Source organism: Staurois parvus, unplaced genomic scaffold (genome assembly GCF_062004578.1).
Source record: "Staurois parvus isolate SC_StPar_1 unplaced genomic scaffold, SC_StPar_1.0 ptg000726l, whole genome shotgun sequence".
Taxonomy (NCBI): Eukaryota; Metazoa; Chordata; class Amphibia; order Anura; family Ranidae; genus Staurois; species Staurois parvus.
Window position 1 is genome coordinate 422,616 of NW_028318522.1, and position 26,283 is coordinate 448,898.

At 44.6% G+C, this 26,283-nt stretch overlaps 1 long non-coding RNA gene across 2 annotated transcripts in view; it reads left to right on the forward strand.

Moving 5' to 3' along the window:
* LOC149445350 (uncharacterized) overlaps nucleotides 1–17,433 on the forward strand; it is a 63,548-nt gene extending 46,115 nt beyond the window's left edge. For both annotated transcript variants that reach the window (XR_016306410.1, XR_016306409.1), the window contains one exon: nucleotides 17,232–17,433. This is a non-coding gene — a long non-coding RNA (uncharacterized LOC149445350). The remainder of the gene's footprint in view (nucleotides 1–17,231) is intronic.
* Nucleotides 17,434–26,283: the final 8,850 nt, after the last annotated feature.

Genomic DNA, 26,283 nt, shown 5'->3' on the forward strand with positions numbered 1-26,283 from the left:
AATAATAAATAAATAAATAATAATAAAATATATATATATTTAAAAATAGCCTCGTTACCCAACTATACAATCACATGTAGTATGAACAAGGAGCAAACAGGAACATTTTCAACATGCCTGCATAATGCTATCATAGGAGGTTTGCTATCCCCCTCCCCCCCAATCTAAGGTAGCAATAAAGTTAAATAAAAAAAAAAAAAATTATATGAAATAATAATAAAGAAAAAAAACAAATAATTTATATTTCAAATTTAAAGCACCTCTAACACACAACGTAGGGTGCACACATGTATGTAAACATAAATTGCTCCATACATGTGAGGTATCATGAACATGGGAGTGAGGGCGATAATTCTAGGGCCAAAATTCATACTTCACCTGTAAAGGCTTTTCAAGTGTCACTGTCATGGCTATTTTGGGCCTACACTAATTTTTACCTTCATGAACATGATTGTGAACTTTTGATAGGGGTCTAATGCCGGCCATAGACGGTTCGTTTATCAGCCGAATTTTCGGCCGAAAAACTAAACATCGGTCGTTCTGTTGCCACCAATGATTACGAAAATAGGCCGTTTTTCATAAATTTTCCAGAATGACCGATAAAAGAAATGAGGAGGAACAGCGAAAATGTCACCATTTTTCTCTTGGTGTCAGGAAAACTTGTCAGAAGTGATTCATGCTGATAGCAGAGGAAGGAGGCAGCAGACAGAAATGACACTTATGCAGTCCATAGACGGGTCAAAAATCATCCGTTTTTTTAAAGCAAAAAAAGCAAAAAATCAGTTATTCAATCGGCTGACGTTACAACCAATGGTATAAAAATCGGCCGATTTTTGTCCCGTCTACGGCCGGCATTTTTACTTCTGTCCCTTGCAGAGAGCTCCACTATTATATTTTACATGAAAGTCTTTCAGTTGCAGCAATGTATCCATTTGTATCCATTTGTAGTCATTTCGGATACAGATGTTTTTATTCAGATACAAATGGATACATTGTTGCAACCGAAAGACTTTTCATATAAAATATGATAGCGGACTGGAATTCTTCTTCTTCTTCTTCTTCTCCTTCTCCTTCTCCTTTTTTCTTTTCCTTCTTCTTCTTCTACTTCTTCTTCTTCTGTTTCTTCTTTTTCTTCTTCTTTTTCTTCTTTTTCCTCTTCTTCGTTTTCTTCTTCTTTTTCTTCCTCTTCTTCTTCTTTTTCTTCTTTTTCTTCCTCTTCTTTCAGGTCACAGCTCATGCGCAGATTTTTTATCAGTAAAACAATTGGCCAATTTGTCCATCATTGCCGAGAAAATCAGCCGCAAATTTTCCAACTTTACCGATAAAAATTTTTTACCAAAACCCCAAAAAACGTCCGCCCAATTAACCCACTAACGGTGCGAAAATCGGACGATTTTCAACCCATCTATGGCCTGCATTAGTGCCCCTGACAGAGACAAGTACACAGTACAGAGGGATGTGCTTTGTTCAGGTTTAGTAAAAAATAAATACAAATACATAAAAAATATTTAAATGCATTTTAAAAGGCAAAAATGGTATAAATACCTGAAGTTGACTTGATTTCAGCTTCTTTAGTCCCCGAGAGATGAAAACAAACGACAACGCAGATGTAGGAGACATCAGCCACGCCTTGCTGGAGCAGGAAGGGAAAATAAATAAATCCAAGATTACATCTACTATCTAAAAAGACGTTAATAGGTTACTAGTCCAGAATTTCAAAACAGCTTTTTTGCGGACACATCTGTCACCTACACATCACACACCACACATCACACACCGTGTACACAAGGCAGCTTGTGAGGAACAAAACAAACAACCTCAGATGCCTGAGGACACACATAAAATTCAGAATTTTTGGCTATAAAATGACTTCCCTCCCCCCAGAACACGATCCATACAGGACATTTTTCGGGGAGCAGAGCCCTTGTAGAATAAAAAGAGGGTTGTTGTAATTTTGTTATTTAGGCCGGCCATACACGGGTCAAATTCCCCAAAAACTTTCTTTTGAAAACATTTTTCCACAGATATGCACTGATAGCCAGCACTGATGGGCACTGAAAGTGCAGCTCATCAAGAACAGATCTTGCTTGATTAGCTGCTTCCACGGCTGTAGCAACCGTGTTATGACAGCTCTGAGAGTACCATAGAAATGCGTTACGGATGCGTTTCTGCATGCACATTTTTAATGCGTTTTTGAGCCAGATCCTCATTAGTTCAGCAGAGCTCTGGTGGAGTGCGGACGAAGCGAAGGCGCGCACTTGGGCGAGTAGAAATTGTTGGTGGTCGTTCAGGAGGGGGGGGGGGTGATGTGAACTTGTTTTTTTTTTTTCATTTTAATATTTAGTTTCACACATTGAGCGTGACCACCTGGCGACTGACGTGTGCAGAATGAGCCCCACGTGTCTCTCCTGGGAAAGTTTTCATTGAAAAACTGGTATGATGACAGTAATGCTGACAGCGCCCTTCTCTCCTTTCCCTGGGGAAGCAATTTGTGGAGACAAACACGCCTCATTTGTCCTGACGTTTGGCGCGTGTCAGACAGGAATGCAGTCATGCAAGATTTCAAGGATGAATTACACATCTGGCAGATATCTGCTGACTCAGCCATCAGAGCGGAGCGCGTTTATTTATTTATTTCAAGTACTTATATAGCGCCATCAATTTACACAGCGCTTTACATAAATATTGTACATTAACATCAGTCCCCGCCCCCGAGGGGTGTACAATCAAAAGGTCCCTCACCCTCAAGGGGCGTACAGTCTAAGGTCCCTAACTCTCAAGGGGCGTACAGTCTAAGGTCCCTAACTCTCAAGGGGCGTACAATCTAAGGTCCCTAACCCTCAAGGGGTGTACAATCTAAGGTCCCTAACCCTCAAGGGGCGTACAATCTAAGGTCCCTAAGGTCCCTAACCCTCAAGGGGCGTACAATCTAAGGTCCCTAACCCTCAAGGGGCGTACAATCTAAGGTCCCTAACCCTCAAGGGGTGTACAATCTAAGGTCCCTAACCCTCAAGGGGCGTACAATCTAAGGTCCCTAACCCTCAAGGGGCATACAGTCTAAGGTCCCTAACCCTCAAGGGGTGTACAATCTAAGGTCCCTAACCCTCAAGGGGTGTACAATCTAAGGTCCCTAACCCTCAAGGGGCATACAATCTAAGGTCCCTAACCCTCAAGGGGCGCACAATCTAAGGTCCCTAAGGTCCCTAACCCTCAAGGGGCGTACAATCTAAGGTCCCTAACCCTCAAGGTGCGTACAATCTAAGGTCCCTACCCTCAAGGGGCGTACAATCTAAGGTCCCTAACCCTCAAGGGGCGCACAATCTAAGGTCCCTGACCCTCAAGGAGCATACAATCTAAGGTCCCTACCCTCAAGGGGCGTACAATCTAAGGTCCCTAACCCTCAAGGGGGGTACAATCTAAGGTCCCTAACCCTCAAGGGGCGTACAATCTAAGGTCCCCAACCCTCAAGGGGCGTACAATCTAAGGTCCCTAACCCTCAAGGGGCGTACAATCTAAGGTCTCTAACTCACATCATACATACACATACTAGGGACAATTTAGACAGGATCCAATTAACCTCCCAGCATGTCTTTGGAGTGTGGGAGGAAACCAGAATACCTGGAGGAAACCCACGCAAGCACAGGGAGAACATGCAAACTCCAGGCAGGTGGTTGGGATTTGAACCGGTGACCCTAGTACTGCCAGGCAGAAGTGCTAACCACTTAGCCGCTGTGCTGCGTTTCATTGAAGATTTCATGAATTCCCTTCAGCCCAGGTTCACACTGATGCGGTGCAGGATTTGCAGCGTTCTCTGTGCGAATTCCGCAGCGCGTCAGAATCGCACCCCGTCCATGCGAACCGCTGCAGGTGTGTATGTTAAGTTAACAACACCCCGAAATCAGTCCACAAAACGCTGTGCGATGTGCTGATTCGGATTGCATAGGTGGGAATTCCCGTGTGATCTGATTTTAGTACGGACCAAAAAAGGGTCCTGCACCTTTCTGGCATGGGCGCGGTGCGAATAGAGCCATACAAAATGTACGCCACCGATCGCACCGCGCACAAATCACATGTGATTTGGAATGCAGTGCGGTTCCTGTGCGAATCACATGTGATATACCGCAACGCATGTATGTGAACCCGGGCTCAAAGTAGTATGTGAGTGTAACTCCTGAAAAAATAGTTCTTGGTTTTATGTGTGGGAAAGTTGGTTGGTGTGTCACCGCTGGGATGATTTCCTAGTGCTTCCTGTCCAAGGGACACGACAAGAAGTTCGAACAAATCCCTGACAATTGAGGGGAAATCCCACTGTAGCCAATACATGTGATTGGAAGTGTTTCCCGTTATAGTAATACACATTTACCACATTTCCATATTTTATATAAAATGTTTTATTTTTAGATTTTATGCTGCTGTCATTATTTTGTACTGTATATTCCTCAGCTTCTCTCCCTGGCGCCGGCATCTTCAGTGCGGGCATCCGGCTGTGACAGCTTGCGGCTTCACAGCCGGGTGCCCACTGCGCATGCTAATCAAGCAAGATGCATTTTTTTTAGTTTGTTTAGCGAAAAAATTAAAATAAAACTACAACGGAGATTAAATACCACAAGAAAGCTCTGTCTGAAAAAAATCATAAACTATTGGTTTGGGTGCAGTGTTGCATGACCGCGCAATTGTCAATCAAAGTGCAACAGCGCAGAAAGCTGTAAATTTGCCTGCCTGGGCAGGAAGGGGGGGGGGGGGAAGTGATCGGTAGGCAAGGGGTTAAAAATGTTTGGAGACCCCCACTCTTGGGTCTTTGCTTGGGGAGAAAAAAAATACAACTAAATAAATTAATTATTTTACATCTATCTATTATCTATTATCTATCTATCTATCTATCTATTATCTATCTATCTATCTATCTATCTATTATCTATCTATTATCTATCTATCTATCTATCTATCTATCTATCTATCTATTATCTATCTATCTATCTATCTATTATCTATTATCTATCTATCTATCTATCTATCTATTATCTATCTATCTATCTATCTATTATCTATTATCTATCTATCTATCTATCTATTATCTATTATCTATCTATTATCTATCTATTATCTATCTATCTATCTATCTATCTATCTATCTATCTATCTATCTATCTATTATCTATTATCTATCTATTATCTATCTATTATCTATCTATCTATCTATCTATCTATCTATCTATCTATCTATCTATCTATCTATTATCTATCTATCTATCTATCTATCTATCTATCTATCTATCTATCTATCTATCTATCTATCTATCTATTATCTATCTATCTATCTATCTATCTATCTATCTATTATCTATCTATTATCTATCTACAGTCATGGCCGAAATTGTTGGCACCCTTGATATTTTTCCTGAAAATCAAGTATTTCACACAAAAAAGGTATTGCATTAACACATGTTTTGCTATACACATGTTTATTCCCTTTGTATGTATTGGAACAAATATAAAACAGAGGCAGAAAAGCAAATATGACATAATGTCACACAAAACCCCAAAAATGGGCTGGACAAAAGTATTGGCACCCTTAACTTAATATTTGGTTGCACACCCTTTGGAAAACATAACTGAAATCAGTCGCTTCCTATAACCATCAATAAGCTTCTGACACCTCTCACCCGGAATTTTGGACCACTCTTCCTTTGCAAACAGCTCCAGGTCTCTCTTATTGGAAGGACACCTTTTCCCAACAGCAATTTTAAGATCTCTCCACAGGTGTTCAATGGGATTTAGATCTGGGCTCATTGCTGGCCACTTCAGAACTCTCCAGCGCTTCTTTGCCATCCATTTCTGAGTGCTTTTTGACGTATGTTTGGGGTCATTGTCCTGCTGGAAGACCCAGGATCTTGGACGCAAACCCAGCTTTCTGACACTGGGCCCTACAGTGCGACCCAAAATCCTTTGGTAATCCTCAGATTTCATGATGCCTTGCACACAGTCAAGGCACCCAGTGCCAGAGGCAGCAAAACAACCCCAAAACATCATTGAACCTCCACCATATTTTACCGTAGGTACTGTGTTTTGTTCTTTGTAGGCCTCATTCCGTTTTCGGTAAACAGTAGAATGATGTGCTTTACCGAAAAGCTCTATCTTGGTCTCATCTGTCCACAAGACGTTTTCCCAGAAGGCTTTTGGCTTACTCAAGTACATTTTGGCAAACTGTAGTCTTGCTTTTTTATGTCTCTGTGTCAGCAGTGGGGTCCTCCTGGGTCTCCTGCCATAGCGTTTCATTTCATTTAAATGTCGACGGATAGTTCGCGCTGACACTGATGCTCCCTGAGCCTGCAGGACAGCTTGAATGTCTTTGGAACATGTTTGGGGCTGCTTATCCACCATCCGGACTATTCTGCGTTGCAATCTTTCATCAATTTTCCTCATCCGTCCACGACCAGGGAGATTAGCTACAGTGCCATGGGTTGCAAACTTCTTGATAATGTTGCGCACTGTGGACAAAGGCAAATCTAGTTCTCTGGAGATGGACTTGTAACCTTGAGATTGTTGATATTTTGCCACAATTTTGGTTCTCAGGTCCTCAGACAGTTCTCGTCTCCTCTTTCTGTTGTCCATGCTTAGTGTGGCACAGACAGACACACAATGCAAAGGTTAAGTGAACGTCTCTCCTTTTTATCTGCTTTCAGGTGTGATTTCTATATTGCCCACACCTGTTACTTGCCCCAGGTGAGTTTACAGGAGCATCACATGCTTGTAACATTCTTATTTATCCGCAGTTGTGAAAGGGTGCCAATACTTTTGTCCAGCCCATTTTTGGAGGTTTGTGTGACATTATGTCGAATTTGCTTTCTTTCCTCCCTTTTTTTGTTTTGTCCCAATACACACAAAGGGAATAAACATGTGTATAGCAAAACATGTGTTAATGCAATACGTTTCGTGAGAAATACATGATTTCCTGGAGAAATATCAAGGGTGCCAACAATTTCGGCCATGACTGTATCTATCTATCTATCTATTATCTATCTATCTATTATCTATCTATCTATCTATCTATCTATCTATCTATCTATTATCTATCTATCTATCTATCTATCTATCTATCTATCTATCTATTATCTATTATCTATCTATCTATCTATCTATCTATCTATCTATCTATCTATTATCTATTATCTATCTATCTATCTATCTATCTATTATCTATCTATCTATTATCTATCTATCTATCTATCTATCTATCTATCTATCTATCTATCTATTATCTATCTATCTATCTATCTATCTATCTATCTATCTATTATCTATCTATCTATCTATCTATCTATCTATCTATCTATCTATCTATTATCTATCTATCTATCTATCTATCTATCTATCTATCTATTATCTATTATCTATCTATCTATCTATCTATCTATCTATCTATCTATCTATTATCTATTATCTATCTATCTATCTATCTATCTATCTATCTATCTATTATCTATCTATCTATTATCTATCTATCTATCTATCTATCTATCTATCTATCTATTATCTATCTATCTATCTATCTATCTATCTATCTATCTATCTATCTATTATCTATCTATCTATCTATCTATCTATCTATCTATCTATCTATCTATTATCTATCTATCTATCTATCTATCTATCTATCTATCTATCTATCTATTATCTATCTATCTATCTATCTATCTATCTATCTATCTATTATCTATTATCTATCTATCTATCTATCTATCTATCTATCTATCTATCTATCTATTATCTATTATCTATCTATCTATTATCTATTATCTATCTATCTATCTATCTATCTATCTATCTATCTATTATCTATTATCTATCTATCTATCTATCTATCTATCTATCTATCTATCTATCTATCTATCTATTATCTATTATCTATCTATCTATCTATCTATTATCTATCTATCTATTATCTATCTATCTATCTATCTATCTATCTATCTATCTATTATCTATCTATCTATCTATCTATCTATCTATCTATCTATCTATCTATCTATCTATTATCTATTATCTATCTATCTATCTATCTATCTATTATCTATCTATCTATCTATCTATCTATCTATCTATCTATCTATCTATCTATCTATTATCTATCTATCTATCTATCTATTATCTATCTATCTATCTATCTATCTATCTATCTATCTATCTATCCATCCTTCTATCTGTCTATCCGTCTGTCTATCTATCTATCGATCTATACCATGTTTGGGGGTTATAAGTAATTTTCTGGCAAAAAATATGAATTTAAAATTGCCAGAAAATGCTTGGACTCTATTATAGGATTGTACTAACACTCTTGTGCCAGCAGGAGGCGCCCACACTGCATTGACATTTTGCATCAACAGGCTCCAGATACAGAAACAACTCGGGTATTACAGGTCCCACAATAGAAGAGAACTCACTAGAAGTATAACTACAGGCAAAACATTTTTTAGCTGTGGACCTAGCGGAGAGGGATTAGACCCCCTGCCAGGTTTTTATTGTTGTCTGTACCCCCATTAAGGAGACCCCAACCCCTCTATTTGTTCTAGTTACCTTTATTATCAATAATAAAAAAAAATCCAGAATTTTGGGTTGTCACCAAACAGGAAGAGAGGTGAAATCTTTCTCTGGGGACACAGGTTCTGGTGACCACCCAAAATGTGAGATTTTCCTTCGCTCTCGGCGATCACAGCAAACAACTAGAGAGGGAGAGCTCTGCAAGGGACAAAAGTAATTATGGGGTTAAATGCCAGCTGTAGACGGGATGAAAATTTTTTTACCGTTGGTGGTAACGCCGGCCGATCGAACGACCGATTTTTCGTTTTTTTTTTTTTTTTTTTAAAACGGCCAGTTTTCGACCTGTCTAGGGCCTGCTTTGAAGTGGTTGTAAAGGCTGAAGGTTTTTTACCCCGCTGTTCCCACTGCTGTCAATCACAGCCAGGGAGAAGGGGGTGGGGACTAGCTGTGCTCTGTGTGTCTCATAGAGGATCGGGGCTGCTCTGTCCAAAACCATTACACAGAGCAGGATTGAACCTTTACAATCACTTTAATTGTTTGTTTTCCTGCTTATAAAATATATACAGTATGGATACATAAGCAAGGTTTTGGATTTGTACTATATGTCATCCTGCAGTCAGCATGAACCTATCTTCCCTATAGAGCAGGGGTCTATAAACTTTCCAAGCAAAGGGCCATCTATGGTGTCACTGGGAGGAATAGCGCCTCATCTGTGGTGTCACTGGGAGGAATAGCGCCCCATTATTGGTGTCAGTGGGAGGAATAGTGCCCCATCATTGGTGTCACTGGGAGGAATAGCGCCACATCTATAGTGTCAGTAAGAGAAATAGCACCCCATCTATAGTGTCAATGGGAGGAATAGCGCCCCATCTGTGGTGTCAGTGGGAGGAATAGTGCCCCATCTGTGGTGTCAGTGGGAGGAATAGTGCCCTATCGTTGGTGTCAGTGGGGGGAATAGTGCCCCATCTGAGGTGTCACTGGGAGGAATAGGGCCCCATCTGTGGTGTCAGTGGGAGGAATAGCGCCCCATCTGTGGTGTCAGTGGGAGGAATAGCACCCCATCTGTGGTGTCAATGGGAGGAATAGTACCCCACCATTGGTATCAGTAGGAGGAATAGTGCCCCATCATTGGTGTCAGTGGGAGGAATAGTGCCCTATCGTTGGTGTCAGTGGGGGGAATAGTGCCCCATCTGTGGTGTCACTGGGAGGAATAGCGCCCCATCTGTGGTGTCAGTGGGAGGAATAGCGCCCCATCTGTGGTGTCAGTGGGAGGAATAGCGCCCCATCTGTGGTGTCAATGGGAGGAATAGTACCCCATCATTGGTATCAGTGGGAGGAATAGTGCCCCATCATTAGTGTCAGTGGGAGGAATAGTGCCCCATCATTGGTGTCATTGGGAGGAATAGTGCCCCATCATTGGTATCAGTGGGAGGAATAGTGCCCCGTCATTGGTGTCAGTGGGAGGAATAGTGCCCCATCATTAGTGTCAGTGGGAGGAATAGTGCCCCATCATTGGTATCAGTGGGAGGAATAGTGCCCCATCATTGGTGTCAGTGGGAGGAATAGTGCCCCATCATTGGTGTCAGTGGGAGGAATAGTGCCCCATCATTGGTGTCAATGGGAGGAATAGTGCCCCATCATTGGTGTCAGTGGGAGGAATAGTGCCCCATCATTGGTATCAGTGGGCGGAATAGTGCCCCATCATTGGTATCAGTGGGAGGAATAGTGCCCCATCATTGGTATCAGTGGGAGGAATAGTGCCCCATCATTGGTGTCAGTGGGAGGAATAGTGCCCCATCATTTGTGTCAGTGGGAGGAATAGTGTCCCATCATTGGTGTCAGTGGGAGGAATAGTGCCCCATCATTGGTATCAGTGGGAGGAATAGTGCCCCATCATTTGTGTCAGTGGGAGGAATAGTGTCCCATCATTGGTGTCAGTGGGAGGAATAGTGCTCCATCATTGGTGTCAGTGGGAGGAATAGTGCCCCATCATTGGTATCAGTGGGAGGAATAGTGCCCCATCATTGGTATCAGTGGGAGGAATAGTGTCCCATCATTGGTGTCAGTGGGAGGAATAGTGCCCCATCATTGGTGTCAGTGGGAGGAATAGTGCCCCATCATTGGTGTCAGTGGGAGGAATAGTGCCCCATCATTGGTGTCAGTGGGAGGAATAGTGCCCCATCATTGGTATCAGTGGGCGGAATAGTGCCCCATCATTGGTATCAGTGGGAGGAATAGTGTCCCATCATTGGTGTCAGTGGGAGGAATAGTGCCCCATCATTGGTGTCAGTGGGAGGAATAGTGCCCCATCATTGGTGTCAGTGGGAGGAATAGTGTCCCATCATTGGTGTCAGTGGGAGGAATAGTGCCCCATCATTGGTGTCAGTGGGAGGAATAGAGCCCATCTATGGGCCGATTTTCGACCTGTCTAATGGCCGGCATAAGGCCCGGTTCACACTATAGAAATGAAGTCCAGATGCATTCCGGATGCGTTTCCGCATGCTCATCTTTGACATGTTTCAGTGCGTTTTTGACGCATTCCAGATATTTTTTCCCCCTCACTTTTTCTTCAATTTAAACAGGGACATGTGTGTTCCGGTGCATTTTTTGGTGTGTTCCGGTGTGTTTCTGATGCGTTTTACCGCGTTCCAGTACAGTTCTGTGCAGAAAAAATGCCACCTACTTTTTTTTCTGCTACTGGCACGCACTGGAACTGCAAGCGCTGATGTGAACTATGACATCGATAGCCATATCACCTACTTTCTGTGCGTTTTGGATGCAGGAAAAAAGCACCTGAAACGCATGTGTAATCGCTGTGCGTTTCCTGCACCGCCTATCATTCGCATGGTGTTCACGTGATCTGATGCGGATGCACTGCGAATCGCTGTGTGTTTCCTGCACCGCCATTCATTCGCTTGGTGTTCATGCCAGCTGCTACGGATGCACTGCGAGTCGCTATGCGTTTCCTGCACCGCCTTTCATTCGCGCGGTGTTCAAGCGATCTGATGCGGATGCACTGCGAATCCCTGTGCGTTTCCTGCACCGCCTTCCATTCGCGTGGCGTTCATGCGATCTGATGCGGATGTCGGTAATAAATCAACGCCCCCTCTGAAACACATCGCAACATGCAGTGCGATTTCCAGAAATCACATGGGTGAGAACACCCATGCCATGCGATTCAGGTGCTTGGTAAAAAAAAAAGGGTCCTGCACCTTTTTTTGGTGAGGATGCCATGCGTTTTGAACCATGCAAAATGTATGACTCAAATCGCACAGCAAAGGCATCGCATGTAATTCGCACAGCAATGAGCCCGGTCTAACCCCAGGTTCACACCTAAGCGTTTTCTGCAGAAACGCACTACAGTCCACGTAACGTGATTTCCTATGGGACAGGTTCACATCTCGGCGTTTTCACCCCGGTGCGTTTTTTGGAAAGAGGGACTTTTTTGGACACAAAAAGTTGTCTTTTTTGGTTCTATAGACTTCAATGGAAATACATGTATTGCATTTTTGATGTGTTTTGTGTGGTTTTTTATTTCATTTTTTTTTTCTTGTTGCTGGCAGGCAGATGTATAATGCAGAATGCAAAAAATAACTCTTCGGTGTGAACCTCGGGTAAGGCTGAGTGTGCTGATCGATTTGCGGTCTGGCAATCGTCAAAAACTTCATCGCTGTACAGAAGACAACCGCAGGATTTAGCATTCTAACTACATTATGAAATGTCAGGTGATTTCCTGGAAACGGAAACATGAGACATTGTAATGCTGAAGGTTACAGTAAATCAAAACAACTTTCACACGTTAAATATATAAAAAAAAATACATTCCGACAGATGTAAATAATAATAATATTTTAGAATATATATATTATTAGATACATTGTTTTATATATATACACACACATACATACATATACAGTTGTGTTCAAAATAATAGCAGTCAGACATCACTAACCGGATCAATCTCTGTTTTTGGTGGAAATGATATTTCTACATGGCAGATAATTTCCTATCAGGTGTAGTAGAGTCATAGAAATCCAACAGACCCGACAGTCATGACATGCATGCTGCTGATTCTGTGTCATTGAATCACTCATTGAAAGGGGCGTGTTCAAAATAATAGCCGTGTGGAGTTCTATTAGTGAGGTCATTCATTCTTTGAAAAACAGGTGGCAATTATTGCCCTTATTTAAGGAAGGAAGGCAGCAAATGTTGGACATGCTGGTTACAGTGCATTTCTCTCTGGAATTCTGAGGAAAATGGGTCGTTCCAGACATTGTTCAGAAGAACAGCGTACCTTGATTAAAAAGTTGGTTGGAGAGGGGAAAACATATAAAGAAGTGCAGAAAATGATCGGCTGCTCAGCTAAAATGATGGCAAATGCTTTAAACACTTGCCGCACAGCCACCGCATATGGCAGGGCGGCGCTCGTAGGCAAAAGCACGTTTTAAAACGGCTGCCTTCAAAACAGGTCCCGCGGGTGTCAGCGGCGGGTCTCCGCCGCCGGGTCGTTTTCCCGCGATGAGCGGTGATCACTGACACAGAGCAGGGCTGCATTGTTTACACACAGCCCTGCTCTGTGACAGTTCGCGACAAGCTGAAGAGGGAGACAAGAGTTTCTCTCCCTCGATCAGCTCCCCCTTCCCTCCCCCGTCCAGTACACACCCCGCCCCCTAGTAAAACACTCCCCTTACACAGCAAATTCTAAAAATGTTAACCCCTTCCTCCCCAGTGACATTAGTACAGTTTCAGTGGTTTTTTTTCACTGATCACTGTATTGGTGTAACTGGGGATGTCAGTGACCCCAAGTCAGCTCTCCCCCCCCGTTGTCAAAATGTCCGCCGCAGTCCCGCAGTCCCACCATAAGTCGCTGGTCGCCGTCATATGTCACTGATTGCCGCCATAAGTCGCTGATCGGCGCCATTATTAGTATAAATAAAAACTAAAAATCCCAGTATCTTTCCCGCCATTTGTAAACGCTATAACTTTCACGTAAACCAATTAATTTACACGTATTGTTTTTTTTTTTTTAGCAAAGACATGTCGCAGAATGCATTTTGGCAGAAATTTATGACTAAATTTGATTTTTGCATTTTTTTTTACTGGACATGTTTTATAGCAAAAAGTCCAAAATATTGTTTTTTTTTCCTCAAAATTGTCAGACTTTTTTTTTATAGCGCAAAAGATAAAAACCGCACAGGCGATCAAATACCACCAAAAGAATGCTCAATTTGTGGGGAAAAAAAGGATGTAAATTTCATTTATGTACCATATTGCATGACCGCGCAATTGTCCGTTAAACTAGTGCAGCGCTGTATAGCAAAAAAATGGCGTAAATTGCAGTATCTATCCCATAGTTTGTAGACGCTATAACTTCACACAAAGCAATCAATATACACTTATTGGGATTTTTTTTACCAAAAACATGGAGCAGAATACATTTTGGCCTAAATTTATAACCAACTTTGAGTTTACGATATATTTTTTATAGCTGAAAGTAAAAAATATTGTTTTTCTTCAAAATTTTTGGCGTTTTTTTGTTTATAGCGTGAAAAATAAAAAGCGCACAGGTGATCAAATTACACCGAAAGAAAGCTCTATTTGTGTGAAAAAAAGGACGTGAATTTCGCTTTGGGTGCAGCATTGCATGACCGCGCAATTATCAGTTGAATTAGTGCAGCGCCGAGTAGCAAAAAGAGGCGTGGTCATTAAGGGGGGTAAATCCTCTGGAGCTCAAGTGGTTAAAATGGCAACCAAAACCTGAAAGACGTGGAAGAAAGCGAAAAACTACCATTGGAATGGATAGAAGAATAGCCAAAATGGCGCGGACTCAGCCAACAATCAGCTCCAGGAAGATGAAAGAAGGTGTAAAATTGTAAATTTACACGTATTAGGATTTTTTTTTAGCAAAGACGTCACAGAAAACTTTTTGCCTAAATAATTTATGACGGAATTTGATTTTTTAAAATTATTTTACTGGACATGTTTAATTGCAAAAGTCAAAAATATTGTTTTTTCAAATTGTTGGTCTTTTTTTGTTTATAGCACAAAAAAATTAAAAACGCAGAAGTGAACAAATACCACCGAAGGAAAGCTCTATTTTAGTGATGCACCAAAACATATCGGCTGAAAACAGCCCTATCGGCATTTTGCGGATAGGAAAAATTTAGCCGATCCAGGTGCCGATACGGGGGACTGTGTGTACTGCAGATGTTGGGGGGGGGGCGGAGAAAGGCAGGAGAGGTGCAGTGTATACAGTGACTAGCCGTCACTATAGGTCAGTGTTGGTTTTTAAATATAATTACCGTTTTTTTTTTTTCATTATAGCTCAGAGAATCAGCTGTCACTTTCCCTGGAGCTAAAAGAAACAAAGTTTCCTTTATCTCTGGTGAAAGTGACAGCTGATTCTGTGAGCTATAGTGAAGTATCGGAAATACTCGGTGATCACCAGGTGCCGGCGAGTAATCACCGGCCGGGACCTGGTGATTGACAGCCGAGGCCATGAATGGCGGGGCGGGTTGGCGCACCCATGCTGCCCTGTAGTAGTATTTCTGCTATAGGGCGGCGCAGAATCGGTTAAAAGGCATTGTTGGGTTTTTTGTTTGTTTTTTTAATTAAATAACAAACAAGTTATACTCACCTGCTCTGTGTGACTTGTTTGCGCTTCCGCCTGGCAGTACTGGGGTCGTCAGTTCAAAACCCAACCACGGCACCACCTGCCTGGAGTTTGCATGTTCTCTCTGTGCCTGTGTGGGTTTCCTCTGGGTACTCCAGTTTTCTCCCACACTCCAGAGACATGTTGGGAGGTTAATTGGCTCCTGTCCAGGGGCAGACTGACAACTCATGGGGCTCCCGGACAATAGGGGATCATGGGGCCCCTGTGTCCTTGCCCAAACTAAAAAAAGCCTATGAAAAAGGTACCAGGGGAATCTCATGGGGCCCCCTACTCCCCCCGGGCCCTAGGGCAGTGCCCGAGTTTCCAAATGGTCAGTCCGCCCCTGCTCCTGTCTAAATTGGCCCTAGTATGTGTATGTATGAATGTGAGTTAGGGACTGTAGATTGTACGCTCCTCAGGGGCGGGGACTGATGTGAATGTACAATATATATGTAAAGCGCTGCGTAAATTGACGGCGCTATATAAGTACCTGAAATAAAATATTCAGGACTTTGGCTGTTTTGTCTTTTACGTCCCTCCCTGTCACAAAGCCAGCCTGATCCAGATGTATCCAGGATCACTGCCTGTCAAACGCCTCTGAAAAGCAAAATGAAGACAAATGACTTTTCACGTCTAAACTTAGCATTACTGTACAGCAGTGTTTCTCAACTCCAGTCCTCATGGACCCCCAACAGGTCATGTTTTCAGGATTTCCATTATTTTGCACAGGTGATTTGATCAGTTTCACTGCCTTAGTAATTACCACAGCTGTTTCATCTGAGGGAAATCCTGAAAACATGACCTGTTGGGGGTCCATGAGGACTGGAGTTGAGAAACACTGCTGTACAGTGACCTAGGGGGATCTTGTAATGCTTTAAATGACCAGTGGGTGGCACTGTGACCATCTCTCCTGAGTCAAGTGAATGCATACTGCGTGGTGTGTGCAGTAATTGGGTAGTCCATGTTTTGCCTCCTAATCAGGGGCAGACTGACAACTCATGGGGCCCCCGGGCAATAGGGGATCATGGGGCCCCTGTGTCCTTGCCCACACTCAAAAAAAGCCTATAAAAGGTACCAGGGGCATTTCATGGGGCCCCCTACTGACCCCGGGCCCTCGGGGAGTGCCCAAGTTCTCGAATGGTCAGTCCGCCCCTGGGGTGGACTGACAACTCATGGGGCCCCTGGGCAATTGGGGATCATGGGGCCCCTGTGTCCTTGCCCACACTCAAAAAAAGCCTATAAAAGGTACTAAGGGCATTTCATGGGGCCCCCTACTGACCCCGGGCCCTTGGGCAGTGCCCTAGTTCTCAAATGGTCAGTCCGCTCCTGGGGTGGACTGACAACTCATGGGGCCCCTGGGCAATTGGGGATCATGGGGCCCCTGTGTCCTTGCCCAAACTCCAAAAAGCCTATGAAAAAGGTATCAGGGGCATCTCATGGGGCCCCCTACTGACCCTGGGCCCTCGGGCAATGCCCTAGTTCTCAAATGGTCAGTCCGCCCCTGGGGCAGACTGACAACTCATGGGGCCCCTGGGCAATAGGGGATCATGGGGCCCCTGTGTCCTTGCCCAAACTCAAAAAAGCCTATAAAAAAGGTATCAGGGGCATCTCATGGGGCCCCCTACTGACCCCGGGCCCTCGGGCAGTGCCCTAGTTCTCGAATGGTCAGTCCGCCCCTGGGGCAGACTGACAACTCATGGGGCCCCTGGGCAATTGGGGATCATGGGGCCCCTGTGTCCTTGCCCAAACTCAAAAAAGCCTATAAAAAAGGTATCAGGGGCATCTCATGGGGCCCCCTACTGACCCCGGGCCCTCAGGCAGTGCCCGAGTTTCCAAATGGTCAGTCCGCCCCTTCTCCTAATACTGCATACATTCGTACCTCGGTTTACCAATTTAATTCGTTCTGCAAAGATACAAAGATGTCATTTCATTGTGAGGGGCAAACGTTCGATATCAGCAGGGGATCCAACATTTATTTCCTTCACTATATGTATGAAGAAGAATGTTTAATTGAATAACTTTTTTTTTTTCTTGTCCACAGGAGCGATCCATTTTTAGACCGATCCTTTCTCTGTGAGGGGCAAACATCCAAAATCAGCAAATACACATTTCCTTCATTGTGTTAGCAGATTTAGCAACAAATTGAAGCCAAACTCCTGCAGTTACAGCAGTTTTTTTTTTTTTTTTGCCTTGTAGGATAACGATTGTTACATAAATAAATAAAATCTGATCATTGTAACCACCCCTGTCAGTGGTAAATGGTTTTGTCTCATCCAAGTGAAGTGATCCATTTTGCCCGAGAGCTTGTGCAACAGACTTGCTGGCTTGATCACCAGATGAAAATAGTAGGAAGAAAGACTAAAAAAAGAAAACAGATGCAGCCGTCACATCTAAGAATTGGTGAGCTGCAATCTATGCATGGGGTGGCACAGTGGCTTAGTGGTTAGCACTTCTGCCTTGCAGTAATTGGGTCCTGGATTTAATTCCCAACCATGGCGCCTCCTGCATGGAGTTTGCATGTTCTCCCTGTGTTCGCGTGGGTTTCCTCTAGGTGTTCCAGTTTCCTCCCACACTCCAAAGACTTGCAGGTAGGTTAATTGGCTCCTGTCTAAATTGTCCTCATTTCATCCCTGGCCATGTGGGATCTCCTGCATGGTGGGGGTTGGGGAAAGACCTGGCAACCTACCCTGTAAAATAATTGCATGGAAAAAGTTGCTTGCGAGTGACGCTCCATGCAATCGCCAAGAGTCAGATACGACTGAATGGATAGAATCTATACATCTGTGGTTGAACTGGATGGGCTTTTGTCTTTTTTCAGCCAGACTAACTATGTAAACTACATAAGAGGAAATGTTTGCTTTGTGGTTTTATATCGACTTAATCATTTTGTTGCTGCATTTCAAGTACTGCGTATAGGTAATAAAAATTAAGGGGGACTTACCTGGTCAGATGAAGAAGCCGAATGCCATCCGATAAACAGGATCGCTTCCTTTCACTGATCCGACTGTAACAGATTTTGTATCTGTGTAAATATTCTCTGCCTTTCTGTATGTAACCCGAAGGCACTGATGATCTCATTTCCTATAAATTATAAATGCTTCATTTCCTGGAACAGACAACCTACATCGTTTCTATTTTTTCTGTTATTATTGTTTTGTAGCTTTTATTGTGTCTTTTTAGGTGCAAAATTGAAACAAAGCCCAAATGATCTAATAGAGTTGATTTACTAAAGGCAAATTTGCAAGTGCAGTTGCTCCAGAGCTTAGTAAATGGGCAGAAACTCTGCTGACTTCCATCATCCAATCACGTGCAAGCATAAATGCTGTTTTTTTTTTTTTTCCTGTGCATGTGATTGGATATTCTTTGTAAAGTGAAGTTTCATTTCATCTACTGAAGCTCTGGAGCAACTGCAAAGTGCACAGACTTGGGGGGGATTTACTAAAAGTGGAGCTTTCAGAATCTGGTGCGGCTGTGCATGATAGCCAATCAGCTTCTACCTTCAGATTGTTCAGTTAAAGGATTACTAAACCCCAGACCCTGCATTCACTTTATTCGGTCTGCTTGGACCCCGCATTCACTATATCCGCTCTCCCCGGACCCTGCATTCACTATATCCGCTCTCCCCGGACCCCGCATTCACTATATCCGCTCTCCCCGGACCCCGCATTCACTATATCCGCTCTCCCCGGACCCTGCATTCACTATATCTGCTCTCCCCGGACCCCGCATTCACTATATCCGCTCTCCCCGGACCCCGCATTCACTATATCCGCTCTCTCCGGACCCTGCATTCACTATATCTGCTCTCCCCGGACCCTGCATTCACTATATCCGCTCTCCCCGGACCCCGCATTCACTATATCCGCTCTCCCCGGACCCTGCATTCACTATATCCGCTCTCCCCGGACCCCGCATTCACTATATCCGCTCTCCCCGGACCCTGCATTCACTATATCCGTTCTCCCTGGACTCCGCATTCACTATATCCGGTCTCCCCGGACCCTGCATTCACTATATCCGCTCTCCCCGGACCCTGCATTCACTATATCCGCTCTCCCCAGACCCTGCATTCACTATATCCGCTCTCCCCGGACCCTGCATTCACTATATCCGTTCTCCCTGGACTCCGCATTCACTATATCCGGTCTCCCCGGACCCTGCATTCACTATATCCGCTCTCCCCGGACCCTGCATTCACTATATCCGCTCTCCCCGGACCCTGCATTCACTATATTCAGTCTCCCCGGACCCTGCATTCACTATATCCGCTCTCCCCGGACCCCGCATTCACTATATCCGGTCTCCCCGGACCCCGCATTCACTATATCCGCTCTCCCCGGACCCTGCATTCACTATATCCGGTCTCCCCGGACCCTGCATTCACTATATCCGCTCTCCCCGGACCCCGCATTCACTATATCCGCTCTCCCCAGACCCCGCATTCACTATATCCGCTCTCCCCAGATTATATATACTGGACTACAGTTGCAAAAATGATCAGATGGAGTGACAGCCTTGTCATCAGTTTGCTATATTCATATTTGTAACTGTAGTCCAGTATAATTTTTGAACATGTTAGAATTTTGATCCCATGTCGTGTACAATATAAACTCACATGCCACGTTATTAGATCCACCTGTTCAATTGCTTGGTAAGACACGTTGTTTATCAGCCAATCAGATGGCAGCAACTCAATGCATTTAGGCATCTAGATGTGCTGAAGACGACTTGGTGAAGTTCAAGCTGAGCATCAGAATGGGGAAGAAAGGGGATTTAAGTGACTTTGAATGTGACATGGTTGTTGGTACCAGATGGGCTGATTATTTCAAAAACTGCTGATCTACTGGGATTTTCACACACAACCATCTCTAGGGTTTACAGAGAATGGTCCAAAAACAAGAAAATGTCCAGTGAGCGGCAGTTGTGTGGAGGAAAATGCCTTGTTGATGTCACAGGTCAGAGGAGAATGGGCAGACTGGCTGGAGATGGTAGAAAGACAACAGTAACTACGGGCAGCACAGCAGCTAAATGGTTAGCACTTCCACCTGGCAGTACTCGGGTCGTTGGTTCAAATCCCAACCACAGCACCACCTGCCTGGAGTTTGCATGTTCTCCTTGTGCCTGCATGGGTTTCCTCTGTGTACTCCGGTTTCCTCCCACATTCCAAAGACATGCTGGTAGGTTAATTGGATGCTGTCTAAATTGTCCCTAGTATGTGTATGTATAAATGTAAGTTAGGGACCTTAGATTGTACACCCCTCGGGGGCGGGGACTGATGTGAATGTGCAATATATATATATAGCGCTGCGTAAAATTGAAGGTGCTATATAAGTACCTAAAATAAATAATAAACTCAAACAATTGCTCATTACCACCAAGGTATGCAGAATACCATCTCTGAATGTACAACATGTCAAACCTTGAAGCGGATGGGATACAGCAGGAGACCACATTGGGGGCCACTCCTGTCTGCTAAGAACAGGAAACAGAGGCTACAATTGGCACAGGATCACCAAAATTGGACAACAGAAGATTGGATGTAACCAGGTGCTGGGCTACAGCAATATGGAGATGGAGACATCCAGGGAGGGCACAGTACAGGGGGGGTCAAGAGGGAACAATACTGGGCTCAGGAGGGCACAGTACTGGGATCAGGAGGGCACAGTACAGGGGGATCAGGAGGGCACAATACTGGGATCAAGAGGTTACAGCAGGGTCAGGAGGGCACAGTACAGGGGGAGTCAAGAGGGAACAATACTGGGATCAGGGGGCACAATACTGGGATCAGGAGGGTACAGTACAGGGGTAAGTCAGGAGGACATGATACTGGGATCAGGAGGGTACAGCAGGGTCAGGAGGGCAAAATACTGGGATCAGGAGGGCACAGTACAGGGGGGATCAGGGGGCACAATACTGGGATCAAGAGGTTACAGCAGGGTCAGGAGGGCACAGTACAGGGGGAGTCAAGAGGGAACAATACTGGGATCAGGGGGCACAATACTGGGATCAGGAGGGTACAGTACAGGGGTAAGTCAGGAGGACATGATACTGGGATCAGGAGGGTACAGCAGGGTCAGGAGGGCAAAATACTGGGATCAGGAGGGCACAGTACAGGGGGGATCAGGGGGCACAATACTGGGATCAAGAGGTTACAGCAGGGTCAGGAGGGCACAGTACAGGGGGAGTCAAGAGGGAACAATACTGGGATCAGGGGGCACAATACTGGGATCAGGAGGGTACAGTACAGGGGTAAGTCAGGAGGACATGATACTGGGATCAGGAGGGTACAGCAGGGTCAGGAGGGCAAAATACTGGGATCAGGAGGGCACAGTACAGGGGTAAGTCAGGAGGACATGATACTGGGATCAGAAAGGCACAGTACAGGTTCTGGGATGCTGCCCAGGACAGTTGGCAAGTATGATGTAATGCAAGATTATCACGGGGCTCCCATGCACCTGGGGCCCCTGGGGAGGGCCCATGCGTTAATACAGGCCTGGCGGTACTACTGCCAAATATAACCCATTTAAGTGAATAGTGTTGTGCAATATCTGTGAGGCAAACACTTGTCAATGGTTGCAGGGTGGTAATCCAATAAAAATTCCCCTTTGGTCTGAAAAGACAGCATTCAGATGGTAGCAGTATCACTTTTAGAAGACCTGGAAGCCGCTTGGCTACCACCCTTTGAAAAGTGATCCACAGTGGAGAGCACCGCTCCTGTAAATGAGCCCCTAGAGCAGAAAGAAGAACATGCCAGAGCCAGTGCATCAGAATTTGGAGACTCTCCATAACTACACATGATTGATATCTCTGCCAATTCCCTGCAGGAAACACGGATGTAGCAATTATTATGATTGGCATCTCTACCATTTAGGTTTTAGTTCCAAGTGGGTTGGATGCACAGTGGTGGCCGAACACATCACCTCCATGATTTCTAATATTGGTTGTGTGGATGCAGCCTCACTCTTCCTATAACAACACAGGTTCTGTCAATATCTCTGGTCAGAGGCAAACAGCCACCATTTAGAAATGAAGTGCCACTTAAAGAGATGGATTATTGTAGGTCATAAATCCAAAAATAATGTGTCGGCCCTGAACAGAGCAAACAGAAAACAGAAGTCCCCCACAAAACAGATGTTCATTTGTAGCAGAACGCAGGAATCTGTTTTTTTTTTCTCTATCTTCTCTTATTTACTCTAAATAAATGTCGCTGGGTTCACCTAGGAAAAATATCGATAGGCGGCAGGACTGAGTTTGTCCATAATCATATGACCTGATTCAGAGGCATAACTAGAACCCAGGGGCAGACTGACAACTCATGGGGCCCCCAGGCAATAGTGGATCATGGGGCCCCTGTGTCCTTGCCCAAATTCAAAAAAGCCTATTAAAAAGGTACCAGGGGCATCTCAAGGGGCCTCCTACTGACCCCGGGCCCTCGGGCAGTGTCCGTGTTTGCAAATGGTCAGTCCGCCCCTGCTAGAACCTTAAGGGCCCCAGTGCAAAAAACCATGAAGGGCCCCCTAATATCTGGGGCTCTTTTCATCAGTCCTAGAGCCCCAGGGCCCTTTACTCCTGTCCCTTTCTGCAACTTTGATGTGACTTGGAATGCCATAGACTGCAATGTTAAATCACGTAACTTGCAAGTGTGGCGCCCCTCAAGTTTAGCTAGGGGGAGCTAGTCAGTTTTTTTAAGATAGAGGCAGAGTAATCCAGGGGGTGTCCCGCTAAATTTACGAAGGTGTGGCATATCTGGATTGCTTCTCCCGAGTCGGTCCCTTCCAGCCCTGGTTAGGATTGAGTGGTGGTTCTCTACCTATTGTCGCAAAATAAAAAATATTTTTTTTTTTGTTCCTCGGTGTGGGTTGTCTGTGATCTTTTTCTGTGGAAATTGTCTTCTGCCATATCTAGGCCCTGTGATATCATTGAGTGCGGTTGTTGTCTGTTTGTTATTGTTTACCTTATCTGTGTGTTATGTTTCTCCTTTTGTTTGTTTTTCTTTTTGTTATTGTTATTTGTGAGTTGATCAAGCCTGGGTATGCCAATAGGATTTGTTTTGTACTCTCTACTTTATAACTCAATAGAGAGAATTTAAAATGAAAAAAAAAAAAAAAAGATGGAGGCCGAGTAGCAGCCTGGGATGAGCTAGCCTGGGTGTGAGTCAGTTAGGTCATTGTAGGCCAGGTATCACATACCTGGTGATGGAGGCCAATGGAGAGAGGGCTTCCCTTGCGGCTAAGTTCCGGACTCCCCTGAGAGTGGGACAGCGGGAGTCAGGCCCAAAGTTGCACAGGTCGCCTGTAGGAGTGCTGATTGGTGGTCCACTCAGAAGCACAGCTGGTGCACGGAGATAGGTCTGCAGACAGGAGGCGCCTGTGCGTGGTATGTAAGCCCTTCTGGGATTTGGATGTTTACTGGGTAGTCTGTTCAAGCCAAGGTCAGGTACCAGGTGGGAATCGGAGCGGTCGTAGTCAGATGGGATAGCCGAGGTAATTCACAGAGGAGCCAGAGAGAGAGAGTATCCGTAAGCCAAGCCAAGGTCAGATCAGCGGTAAATCAGAGTAGACAGGTCCAGGAGCAAGCCATGTTGGTAACAGGAAATCACAAGTCAGAACCACAGGAAACAGGAACCAGGAACGGGGCACGGGAAACTAGAGGTCATCCAGCAACCAGAAGAAGTGATGAGCCTCCCTATAAAGGACGTCTGGCACCAGACTGAGGCTGATGTGTACTTCTGCGGCCATGTAGAATACTGGCAGAAACACCAGATCTTCCAGAACGCCTGCCGTGGACAGGACCCTGACACCAGGGCTGAGGGCTCTGCAAGCCAGTTCCCTGATACTTGCCCCTGCTCTAGAAGCTGGAGAAGTTTCTAGAAGGCAGTGAGTAGGAGTGAGGAGCTGCTGATCTGCATATTTAGTAGATCCTGGCCAATTCCCAAGCAGGAAGCTTGTCATGGGGCCAAGACACCCCTTAAATATGAGAGAGCCTGATCAACAAGTAGTAATAGTATTGGGTGGAAGATGGAGTGAAGGCTGGAGTGTGGAGCCTGGGAGGGGACCCAAGGAAGGGGTCTACCTACAAGCTGGTGCTGGACAAGGGAGTCTCCACTGTGCCACCATCTTCCTGGAAGATCAACCTGAACAGCAGGGCAGGAACCAGCACAGTGAAAGGCCTGAAGGCAGCCACCTACGCAATGAGCTATCAGGAAGGATGGTGTGAGCAGGGGCGAACTGACAACTCATGGGGCCCCCGGGCAATAGGGGATCATGGGGCCCCTGTGTCCTTGCCCAAACTCAAAAAAGCCTATGAAAAAGGTACCAGGGGCATCTCATGGGGCCCCCTACTGATCCTGGGCCCTCGGGCAGTGCCTGAGTTTCCAAATAGTCAGTCCACTCCTGGGTGTGAGTAACCTTACACCCCCTGGTCCGGATAAGGGGAGAGGGCAGTCAGGTGGAGTACCCAGCTAGGTCCTCATCTGGGACTGTTTCCTAAGTTGGCAGTTTCTGGGTCCCCTTGCCCAGACATACTCTTAGGCAGCTGGGTGAAGAGATGGATTCATCTGGGGTCTGAGGAGGTACACCAGAGAACTGAAGAGCTCTTTAAAGGAGAGACTTTTTGTCCACAGACTTGTACATAGTTGTTAAGAAGTTGTCCTCACAATTCACAGTTTCCTTGGACATCCCATACACCCCTCAACCCCATCCAAATTCTAAACCCCTTTAATAAAATCACAAAACCAAGCTGGAGGACTGTTTACTGTCTCCAGTGTGCAGGTGTGGAAGAAAATGTGTGTTGCCTGGCTGTGCAGAGCTGTAGGAGGACCCAAAACTCAGCGACTCCTAAGGCGGTAGTGCTACACAAGCAAGATGCAAGGAAGTCGTTAAGGAGATCTCAAGCAAGTCGCAAGGAAGATGCAAGAAAGTCAAAGGACTTGTGGGATGCAGCCAGGGGCGGATTGACCATTTGGAAACTCGGGCACTGCCCGAGGGCCCGGGGTCAGTAGGGGGCCCCATGAGATGCCCCTGGTACCTTTTTCACAGGCTTTTTTGAGTTTGGGCAAGGACACAGGGGCCCCATGATCCCCTATTGCCCAGGGGCCCCATGAGATGTCAGTCCGCCCCTGGTGCTGCATAAATTACTGGTGCTATAGAAGTACCTGTCGGGGCGGACTGACAATTCATGGGGCAATAAGGGATCATAAGGCCCCTATGTCCTCGCCCACACTCAAATCACACCCAAAAAAGCCTATGAAAGGTACCAGGGGCATCTCATGGGGCCCCCTGCTGACCCTGGACCCTCGGACAGTGCCCGAGAGCCCAAATGGTCAGTCCGCCCCTGGTACCTGTAATAAATAAATATTGCTGTTTCAGATCAATGGATTCCTTTGCACTACTGGGTGACAACGTATGCATTTTATACCTTAAAACCAATAAAACATTTATGAAAAAAATAAACAGCTTGGGGGGGAGGGGCAATTGATTTATTTTTGCACAGCCTGGAGTTAAGCTTCAATTAGTAATGTTTTTTTTTTTTAAAGGGTACTTGACCTTTTTTTTTATTATTCTCAGGCTGGCAGTTATGTATATAAAGTAATTTCCTTGTTTTCTGTGCTTTGTGTTATGTCTTACTGTCACCGTGTTTGATATGACATCATTGGGCCTTCTCAGGAAAACGTCTGCCAAGCCTCATGACTCAGCGTGTTAAGAAAGTCTTGTTTTTCTTTTTTATTATATGGATGTTAATATACTGAATGCACATGGAAAAAAGTATGTAGAAAGTGTGCTATTATAATAAAGAGATGGAAGGTTATTTGGACCTATCATAAACTCCTATAATACTTACATATAGTTACATAGTTAGTCTGGCTGAAAAAAGACAAAAGTCCATCCAGTTCAACCATAGAAAAAAAAAAAAAAGTTATAATCCTACACCCACAGTTGATCCAGAGGAAGGTAAAAAAAACCCAGCAAAGCATGATCTAATTTGCTCCTTCTGGGGAAAAATTCCTTCCTGATCCCCCCGAGAAGGAGAGTCTGACAGGCAATAGGGGATCATGGGGCTCCTGAGTCCTCACCCACACTCAAACCACACCCAAA